Source organism: Dioscorea cayenensis, unplaced genomic scaffold, assembly GCF_009730915.1.
Source record: "Dioscorea cayenensis subsp. rotundata cultivar TDr96_F1 unplaced genomic scaffold, TDr96_F1_v2_PseudoChromosome.rev07_lg8_w22 25.fasta BLBR01000830.1, whole genome shotgun sequence".
Classification (NCBI taxonomy): Eukaryota; Viridiplantae; Streptophyta; class Magnoliopsida; order Dioscoreales; family Dioscoreaceae; genus Dioscorea; species Dioscorea cayenensis.
The window spans coordinates 3117-11316 of record NW_024087221.1 but is presented as its reverse complement, the minus strand read 5'-3'; the positions used below and the strand labels follow the sequence as shown (position 1 = coordinate 11316).

The 8200-nt window shown below is 34.5% G+C and overlaps 1 long non-coding RNA gene across 1 annotated transcript; it reads right to left on the bottom strand.

Moving 5' to 3' along the window:
* Nucleotides 1–2350: 2350 nt before the first annotated feature.
* On the bottom strand, nucleotides 2351–5774 carry LOC120255087. The gene is made up of 3 exons (XR_005534898.1): nucleotides 5004–5774; nucleotides 3082–3207; nucleotides 2351–2986 (listed from the first exon to the last, which is right to left on the bottom strand). It is a non-coding gene; the product is annotated as an uncharacterized LOC120255087 (long non-coding RNA).
* Between the last annotated feature and the right edge of the window lie 2426 nt (nucleotides 5775–8200).

The following is an 8200-nucleotide window of genomic DNA, read 5'->3' as shown; positions in this document are numbered from 1 at the left end:
CTAGGTTTTCAAGCACATAATCTAGTTGTTAAATTTTTTCAGATTCAGAGTAAGCATTTCAATGAACAACTTAGTGGGCTAGCGAGAGCTTATGTTCTTTCTTTCAAAACTTTGGTTGTCATTCGGTCTATATGAGTATTTAAATTATGTATAGAACACCTCTTTATATTCAAACCTGTTATATTCAGCTTATATTTTAAGTTGTAATTTTGAACTTTATAGTTTTTGTTGTAAGACCAGTTTTGAGGCCTTGCATGCCTACAAGGTCCACTCTTTGTGGGTATGCGGCTATTTATCAATGCACCTAATCCAAAGAGCCTGGTTCGGGATGTGACAGAAGATGCCTTGAGTACCATATGTAGGAGTGAGTAAAAAAAAAAACCCTTGATCTGATCCGGTATCCAATTCTTGAACCCGAATTTTGCAGGTATTCTATCCAAAAAAATATTTGATGAAATGTTTGATGTTTTGGGAAAATATTTGATTTTTTTTGTTTTGAATTACTTAGGATTGATAAAACTTTTATTTTATTTTTTTGTTGTCTAAAGAATAGTACAAGTTTTTTTAATTATAAGTTTGTTATATTTTTTTTAAGTAACGTTATTATATTAAAAAAAATTCCATAAAACACTTAAATTTGGATCCGGATATCCGATATTCGATCCAATTTAAACTAGATCTAGTGCATGCCAAGTTTTTGTCTATCTGAAAACCAGATATTTGGTCTAGTTTTCAAAATTGCATTGAGTACCTTGTTTTGCTCACTCCTAACTATTTGCATCATCAGTGGGAAGCCTAATGTTCACCATGATCTGTACAAGATCAAGTATTGCACATGCAGTGGGAGTGGTAAGCTGGTCAATATTGGTTGAGAGTATTGGAATACTATCATGTGGATTCTCAGATATGTGAAAGGAATCTCAAATGTTGCATTATGTTACGGGGGATAATACCTTATTTTTAGTGGATATATTGATGTTAACTATGCGAGTGATGCTCACAGAAGCAAAATTATTACAGGATATGTGTTCACACTAGTAGGAGGGCTATGAGCTGGTTTTCAATACTACAATCAATTGTGACTACGTCAACGACAGAAGCAGAGTATTTGGCATCTACACAAGCAATATGGTTGAAGATGGTGTTGGAGGAACTCTAGCACAAACAAGAGAACATTACTTTGTATTGTGACAACCAAAGTGCCTTGCATTTTCTAAGGAATCCAGCATTTCATGCAAAAATAAAACATACCAGAGTTCAGTACCACTTCGTTAGTGACAAAGTGGAAGAACGAATAATGGACATGCAAAAGATTGCTACTAAGGATAAACTAGCAGACTTCATGAAAAAGTAATCAACGCTGATAGAAAACAAATGGTGTCGATCCTCTTATGGCTTGAAGGAGATGCAAGTGACATCAAGTGGCAAGGTGGAAAAAATGGTCTGAAGAAGTGATTGATCCTCAATCAGGGAAAAATGTTAAAGTCAAACATTTTGGTTAAATTATCACATGATGATGGTTGCATGCATGTCAGATTTTCCTTTTTAAAAAATGACTACATCCACCTTTAGTTGGTGAGTGAGATTAGATAAATTAATTAGAGTTTAAACTCTTTAATATCATCTAACTCTTCCTATAAATAGGTAAAGATGAAGTTCTCAAAGTGGAAGAAAGAAGTAAGGTTGAGAGAAAGCGTGGGAGACAAAATAAAAAAAAAATTTTGAGACAATTTTTCGGCCTGGTATTTTTCTCCGTATTATTAGACAAATTTTAACTCCATAATTTTCCCCCTAGTCTTTACCTTATTTTATTCTCAGTGTTATTTTTCAATTTTTTTATGTTGCGACCCTGCTCTATCCAGACCTACATTTTCATAACATGGATGAAGACACCAGAGCAAGCACATGATCCACCCGGCAGGGTTGGCTTCTTGAAAAAAGCCATGGTTGTTCTTAGGACTTTGCTTTTACGGAGATAAGAAGAGTTTGGGAGGTGGTGGGATGCTGTATAAGTAGAGGAATGTGAGTAATGGTGAGATGAATTAATATTTGGGGTTTTAACGGGTGGTGAGGTGTGAATGAGTTGGTTTTACTAATTTTGCATGGTTTTTATTATTGGATAGTTCTTATTTGATGAGATTTTAATTTCCTTTTTAATGAGTATTGGCTAATCAGTTACCGAATGATGGGATACAAAAAGTAGCAGTAATTGAGCAATTTTTAGATTCTTTAGCAGCTATGAATGAATAATAATAGCTTTTTGCCTTCAACATGCAACACTCAAAATATATAGATGATCATCTCTTCCATTTCCTCTTTAAACATCTGCAGCGATAGAGATAGATATACATTGATCAAGCTAATTAGTTCTCTTTGCTCTCAATTAGAATAGCTGACATTTCCCTTGAATCAATTTTAAATGAATAGTATCATTATAGTCACACAATTATGAAAGGATGCCTTAAAGTGACATGCATTTTGATTTCAATGTATGAAGAGGTTCCAATTCCAACTCAAGCATCAGGTTCTTCAGTTTCTACCAGACTTTCATGCACAAGAAGTTTCTTCATATGCTAAACAAGATCCTGCATTTGTCTTCTTGAATGTAAAGGGGAAGGGTACACAAATACACCTTCAAGTTGCCCATCTCAGATTATATCAAAAACTGCAATCGATTGCCTGACACCATGAACCGATGCACATCCAATGTAGTCCTCCACACCAAGCTGTTCTTAAGCAGGAGAGGACTCATAAATCACTGAATCTTCCTAGATGGAGATTAGTGTGGTGTGCAGTGACAATGCTTGAGTGAGCTGAGGATTCTCACTAGCCTTGCACGTCAGAAAATTCAACTCACCAATATAAGTGAGGTGTTTCTTGTTGTTCGTTGCAGTGGTGAAGGCATTGTGACATCTCTTGGCCACTTCCCAGCAGTCTTCTCCTTCGTGCATGGTGTGTGTGTTCATTATGGTCGAATGGTAGAACCCTGCAAATAAGCCAGCTTAAGGCACATTATCAGTTAAAACTTGTAATCAATTTCATTCTACAAGATCATTAATATCAATGGAAACAAAACCATACCAACATTGTGTTCATGTAGAGGAGGCTCTAAATATTTTCGGCAATCAACAAGAGTGACAACTGAGTAAGTGTCTGCTTGATTTTTATCAAGATGTTTGGATGAAACAGTTGCAATCAGTCCTGCAGCTGTTATTGTTGAAAATAACTTTATCCCCTTTTCTTTGCATGCTTGCATAAGTATCAAATAAATAAATTTTAGGATGGTGTTTATCAGCCTTCAAATTATAACTATTAGTGTTAGATATATAACAGTCATTGATATGAATAGATAAAAGCAGGCAATTTTTTATTTTTTGACAAAGTGAACCAAACACATCATGGAAGTACGCAAACATGGAGTTACTCCCTCAACACACCTATGCCTTTATCTTGAGTGACTTGAGTTTTAAACCCACATTCTTAACATGACACGAACAATCCATTCAGGAGAGCCAATATCAATAGACCAAGAGTTCGTTGACCAAGTACTCATTTGAGATCACAATTGCTCCCTCCCAAAAATAATATGAGCTTTATCAAACCACATACACATATTTAGGTATAACCACATTTTTGTTCTATGAGAATACCTTTACATTTTTTGGCCATATTTATTTTAATATTAAAATTAGAATTATGGGACCAAAATCAAGATTGTTAGACCCAGCCCGGGGATTGACCCAGTCAAGTCCAGGGGTCAGAGGTCGACGGGTTCGATTGGGTCGAACCGGGGTCGAACCGGGATCAACAATAAAATATTAAAAAAATATAATAATAATTAATAATGATAAAAAATAATATAACCTATATTTTAATAATTAAAAACCATAAATAATTAAGTATAATATTTAAACTTGTAATATTATATTTTTTTAAATATCTTAAATTTAATTAAATGTAATATTTAAAATTTTAATTTTATGTACAATCAATGCATCCTTGATTTTTAAAAATATAAAATGTTGAAAAAAAACCTAATAATTCTCATCCTAGGCTTCCATCGGGACTCAAAGGAAAAAAAAAAAGTTCACGTGCCACACACACACTATCTCTCTCTCACACACGCGCACACTCTCTCTCTCCCTCTCGTCTTTCTCCTTGAGTCCCTCTCACCAGTCAGCCACTCCCTCTTGCTCCCGCCGCATCCTCCTCTTTCTTCTTCACATCTTGATCTCGCCAATGCCACTCTTTTTTTATTTTAAAAAATTTAATTTTTTGACCTGAGTAAATTGACCGAGTCAACGATTCCTGAGTAAACCGACCAGGTCACCAGTTTTTTGCCGGGTTTCTTCCAAACCGAATCAGAAGGTATAGCCAGACCGGCCTAGTGGCCGGTCCCGGTTTGACAACATTGACCAAAATGATTAAATTTGAAGTTCATAGTTTCCTTTTGAATTTTTATTAGTTCAACAGTTAACTTAAATTTATTTGAAGTTCATACCAGAATGAATATAAGGTAAGTTCTACAAATTAAGAAAATAAAATGCTTAGCATATCTATTCATTTTACTCTCTAAACCCCTAAAATGTTCCTTTTGGTTAAAAGATGATTTTTCTTTAATTAAGGGTCGAAATTACTAACTTTTCTTCATAGTTTTAAGCCATTTTCACTCAACAATCAAATTAAACAGTTTTGAGTTTGAAACCAAAATAAATACATAACATTAGCTAATAAAAAGTACTGCACCCAACATACACATACATACAAGTTAAGAAAATAAATAGTTATGAACAAAAAATGTACTTCACCTAACATGCATACACACATATTCATAATAAAAAGTCACATTCTCCACCCCGCAATACCATACGTGTATTTTATCATTCAATGCATGCAAAGATAGAGACAATTATTCATCTGATAGTTTTTATTCCCATGATACTCCTAAAATTATTATGAGAGAGAGAGAGAGAGAGAGAGAGAGAGATAGCAAGCGAACTTACAGAGAGCATCCTATTGGTCTCATCCTGGTCAACGACCAAGTGCACAACCTCCGAAGACCGGGTCGAGCCCATATCCTGAAATCCCAAGCAATAAGTTCTCAACCCATTTAGCGAATATCCAATCAGATCTTTCCCTCAAGCCCAAAATGGCTTCCACGAGTCCTTTTTGGGAATCAAATCTTCAATTCCCAAATTGACTTCGTTATCCCCATTCCTTGATTGCCCCTCTCCCCCTCCCCCTCCTCTGCCGCCTAGTAGTGCCATCAACTCCCTTAGGATTGTCACCGCCGCTGTGCAATTACAGACAGAGGTGTGGAATTGTAAAATGATAAGGGATGGACAGGGATCAGGCTGGTTCTCATAGATCGTTGCAAAGAAAACCGGGATTTGGTTCAGTTCGGGAGTATCGGTCCAAGGGTTTCATCCCAGTTCAAGATCGAGGGCGGAGAGGAAGGGGAGGACTGGGGATAGGGATATGGTTTCAATAATGGGGTCGCAAAGGGGAGGGATGGAAAGAAGAAGGGTTCGCTTGGGTTGGGTCGAGTGAGCCGAGTGTGGAGGAAGGGGTGGGAATTGAGGAGAGCAATAATGGCGGTGGCAAGGAGGAAACAGGGGATTGGGCGGGAGAGACGGAGGAGGAGGATGGTGAATGCCAGTGCTGCCAGGAACAACGCTGCACCAGCTATACTCAGTGCCGGCGACGGGGCGGCCAGTGAGATGGTGAGGAGTTTGGGATTCATCTATTTAGCAAGAATAGTAGAGAGGGTGGAGTGAGTGGTGGAGAAGATGAATGCGCATGTCAGTTAAATTATTGATTTTCTTGTTATATACATGGAGAAGTATATAACTGTTTACATTCCACTGGGCCACTGACATGAGCATCCATAATTTACCCCTGTAAATTTAGGTCATGTCTTACATTCACGGGTTGATTATCCCGGCCCAACCTGCCGGGTCCGGATCGGCTTTTGACCAATCCATAATTGGCCCGAATAACAGTATCAGTCCGTTATTTCGGGTTGGCCCGGCAGACCCGATAAGTCAAGGGTCAGCTCAGAGTGACTAGGGAACCCAAACCGGCAGGCAGGGCCGAAAACCGTCAGTTCACAGGTCAGCCTGTCGATTTTTATTTATTTATAAAAATAAATGATATGTTTTAGTTAAAACATAACGAAAATGTAAAAAAAAGCAGACAAACAAACAAACTAACATAGTGAGTTGGGTATGACTTATGAGTGCTTTTATAGCCCATTGTCATGTGCTTTTCTCTATTGTAGGTGAATGTGGGACTAAAAATGGATAGTATAAATTTTTTTATTAGTTATATCTTGTAGGAAAAAAAATTAATCTCTTGTTTTATTGGCTAACATGATGATGTTATTAGAGTGTTGGTATTATAAGTCGAATGTTGTTGTTGTTATTATTATTATTATTATTATTATTATTATTATTATTATTATTATTATTATGCCAAAAATCAAATAGAAATCTTAAAAATAAAAAAATATTTAATATAATTTAAAATAAATCATAATAATTAAAAACATTTATAATTATTAATTTATTTTGTTAAAATATTTTTTGAAATGTATTTGATAATATTTTCAAAACAGAATATTTGTTGAAATGGGATTAAATTTAAATTTTTGTAAAAATTATTAATTTTATTAAAAATGATAATGATTGGAATTGAAGAGATATTACTAAATGAAATAAATTATTTTTTCTATAAAAAACTATTAAATATAGAAATGATTAATCCAAAAATATTTTGAATGATTCTTTTAGAATGAATTTCTTGTTAACATTATCTCATGATGAATATATTTATTCTATTTTTTTTTTGTTAAAATATGTTGTTAACATAAAGATCAATACAAATTTATAATTAAAATATTTTTTTATATAAATTAAGTTAGAGTAAAAAATTTATTATTAATTTAATAAAATTTTAAGCTAATTATTTATTAATTAAATTTTTTAAAACTATTATGATTTTAAGTTAATAATATGTGAAAAAAATGTGAAACAAAGAATTATAGTTTTAAATTAAGATGTCTATAGTATAACATATCAATTCAAAATATTGATTTGTCTAATAATATTTTTTACATAACTCATCTTACAGCAATAGCTTCTATATTTATGTAAATTAAATAAACCGCCCGGTCAAGGTCAACCCGCCATGTAGGCCAACCCGATCAACCGGCCGGTTACAGGTTGGCGGCCCAGCCCTTTAGCCGGGCAGGGTCAAAAGTCAGTCCGTGCTCTCCTCTACCTTCGTGGGTCAAAAGTCAGTCAGTGCTCCGCTCTACCTTCGTGGATGGAATGACATCACTAAATAATTTTAAGTAGTTTTTTTTTTCTATAAGGGCAAGTTAACCTAATAAAATGGTAAATATGTTTGAGCATGAGATGTTTGCATACATAAAAATTTAAATTCTAAATTACTCGTTTAAACATCCCAAATTTTTACTATTTAAATAAACTTTGTTCGTAATATCTAATATTTAATACTTAAGCCACATTTAGTGAGTCATCTCATACCGCGCTCAATGAGAGTTTAAATATTAAACTTTTCAGTTGAAGCATTTGGTAGGCACCTAGCGTTTGAGACATTTCAAGACACTAAATAGCCACTAAGCGTTTGGCACCATTGAGCATTTAAGGCATCTCATACACCCTCAATGAGTGTTTAGATAAATGTTCCATTAGAGGCATTTGATGGCTATTGACTTTTTTTTCTTTTATTTTTATTTTTTCAAATGAAGGGCCCCCAGGGGTGGAGGGAGGAAGTTAAGGGGATGCTTGAGCATATCCTTGACCCAGCATTATATATATATATATATTATAACATGCAAGACTCAATCTTCTTGATCATGTCACTACAACAAATTTGTCAATTATTGACATATGCGATAATGTCATAAAATAATATATTTTTGTCACTAAAAATATTTTGTGACGCTTTGTTGCCGTCACCACATTTTGTCGCCTTTGCTCCGTCGCTAAAGGGTTAATGTGACGATTTACATGTTCGACACACAATAATAGCTTTTATGTGACAAAATTATCATATTTTACCTATTTTATAATCATTAATGACATGTATTTTTATCACTAAATGTTGTGCCAAACTGTCATAAAATGTTATGAATTGTCACTAAATATGAGGTAAAGTTTTATCATTTGTGACA